Source organism: Octopus bimaculoides, chromosome 1 (assembly GCF_001194135.2).
Source record: "Octopus bimaculoides isolate UCB-OBI-ISO-001 chromosome 1, ASM119413v2, whole genome shotgun sequence".
NCBI lineage: Eukaryota > Metazoa > Mollusca > Cephalopoda > Octopoda > Octopodidae > Octopus > Octopus bimaculoides.
Window position 1 is genome coordinate 167,418,276 of NC_068981.1, and position 2,698 is coordinate 167,420,973.

General features: G+C 36.8%; 1 long non-coding RNA gene across 1 annotated transcript in view; it reads right to left on the minus strand.

The window, feature by feature from the left end:
* The window catches only part of LOC106883158 (uncharacterized), a 96,292-nt gene that overhangs the window by 75,944 nt on the left and 17,650 nt on the right, over positions 1–2,698 (minus strand). Inside the window, exon 2 of the long non-coding RNA XR_001411084.2 lies at positions 453–528. This is a non-coding gene — a long non-coding RNA (uncharacterized LOC106883158). The remainder of the gene's footprint in view (positions 1–452; positions 529–2,698) is intronic.

Consider the following 2,698-nt stretch of genomic DNA (forward strand, 5'->3'; position numbering starts at 1 on the left):
TATATATCTTATTTCTTTATTGCCCACAAGGGGCTAAACATAGAGGGGACAATCAAGGACAGACAAAGGGATTAAGTCGATGACATCGACCCAGTGCGTAACTGGTACTTAATTTATCGACCCCGAAAGGATGAAAGGCAAAGTCGACTTCGGCGGAATTTGAACTCAGAACATAACGGCAGACGAAATACCGCTAAGCATTTTGCCCGGCGCGCTAACGTCTCTGCCAGCTCGCCTTGATGGGTATCTATCTATCTATCTATCTATCTATCTATCTATCTATCTATCTATCTATCTATCTATCTATCTTTATCTATATATACGTATGTGCATTTGTGTTTGTATGTGTATGTGCGCGTGTATGTGTGAGAGTGTATGTATATGTGTGTGTGTGTGCGCGTGCATGTGCGTGCGTATGTACGTTTAGGCGTGCAAATCATTCCGTTACTTACTTGGGCGTGTAAAGTTTTGACTTTGTGTCATGGTCGGCGTCGTTGGTGTCACCCATCATCATCATCTTTATCATCGCTGTCAATCGAAACAAAAATAAAATAGAATGCAATAAGTATAATAATGGTGAATTAGCGAAACATGTCGAATTCCCACCAGTTTCACTAGAGAATATAACTCCATGTAAATAACTTTAATGGATAAAATAGGTTAGTGGGGCGAAATGGGTAAGTGGGGGGTAAAATGAGTAAGTGGGACAAAACGTGTAATTTCAGATTTCTTGTTATTTTCTTTAAAGCCATTACATTGCAAGTATTGCATCATTCTTTTGTACTGTTGTATCGTCTTTGGGAATAAAAATTGGTCAACATAGTTCTTGGAGATGTGAGAGTTTGAAACATAACTGACATTATTTTTTGAAAAAGTTTTCCTTAATTTTGACTCAGTTGTAGTTGAGGTGGCTAATAAAATACCTGGATAACTTTTTGAAGTTTAACAGTCAATATTATTTTCTCCGCTGGATTCCAAATCATTTTTCTCGACAGTAAGGTCTAATTTGATAATTTTCAATTTTCAAAAAATGATGTCTAAACTGGGGCAAAATATCTCTCGTAAGCTGCATGGCGCAAAAATATATCAGGAAGAGAGTCCCTCCTGCAGATCGTGAATAAGCTATAGAAATAATTTTATGCTGAATTTTTAGTCGTTAACTTCATGCTATTTTCCCACAACCCTCTATCGTTTGACATAGATATTTTAACTCTTTGTTCCATTTCTGATGTCTATAAGGATGGGTACCTTATTTTTTTGTCTTACTCATTTTGCTCCACCTAAATTTGTTTTTTTGTTTACTCAATGAGAACGGAGATAATTTTCTGAATATGTTATAGTGTTTTAAAAGCATTAGATAAGGTCATTTGCTTAGCTGACATAGTTTTTGTAAGGTAGTGAACATTTGCGAAAAATACATTTTCTCTATTGTTATATTTGGGGACGGTCATTTTTTTTATTTTGCCCAATAACCACGCGCACTATATACTCGTTCTTCACTTCAGCTTTATTATTATTCTTATTATTTTCTCACTGTCAGAAATGCAGTAAATATCATTCATTGTGCCCCCCGACCATTAAATTATAGTAATACCGTTCTTTCCAAAACAGAAAAAAAATTTTTTTTTTAAAACAAGATCCATCAGTTAAACTGGCTCAGTAGATTTTTCTTTCATTATTAACAAGCCAAAAGACGGCAAGATGGCTGAATCATTAGTACGCCGGGCAAAATACTTAGCAGTATTTCGTCCGACTTCACGTTTTGAGTTCAAATGCCACCGAGGTCGACTTTGTCTTTCATCCTTCCGGAGTCGATAAAATAAGTACCAGTTGAGTACTGGGGTCGATGTAATACACTTGCCTCGTCCCTCAAATTTCCTATAGTAGGAAGGACTATTAAGTCAGAAGGCGATGAGCTGGCAGAATCATTTCGTCCGTCTTTACATTCTGAGTTCAAATTCCTCCAAAGTCGACTTTGCTTTCATCCTTTCGGAGATGATAAATTAAGTATCAGTCAAGTGCAGAGGTCAATGTAATCGACTATCCTTCTCTCCGCCACAAATTCCAGCCCTTGTGCCTATAGTAGAAAGGATTATTAACTCGTCATATATAAATGAGCGTGCTGATAGGTAGCGAACCGGCAGAATCGTTATCGTCCCCCCAAAACTGCTTATCGGGATTTCTTTCGGGTTTACATTCTGAGAGTAACGCCGAAGTCAAGTTTACCTTTTATCATTTCGGGGTCGATTTAATAAGTACCAGTCGAGCCAAGGGGTTGATGTTACCGACTAGCCCTCTCTCCCAAAATTTCAGGCTTATACTAATAGCAGAAACAATCGAGCCAGGCTATATTTCTTACCTAACTATTGATTTCAAATTTTGACACAAGGCGAGCAATTTCGAGGTGGGTGTAAGTCGATTACATCGACCCCAATGTTCAACTTGTATTTATTTTATTGCCCTCGAAAGGATGAAGGCATAGTCGACTTCGGTGCCATTTAAACTCAGAGCGTAAAGACGGACGAAATAACACTAATTCTGACCTAAATATTCAAATGAAGTAACACTATTCCTTTCATATAATTATAAACATTTTGGAAAGTTAAAACGTTTGTTTTTTCGATTACTTTTTCTAGAGCATATACGAAGCTAGGTAGGAAAATACTATTGCATTAATGCATATATATATATATATATA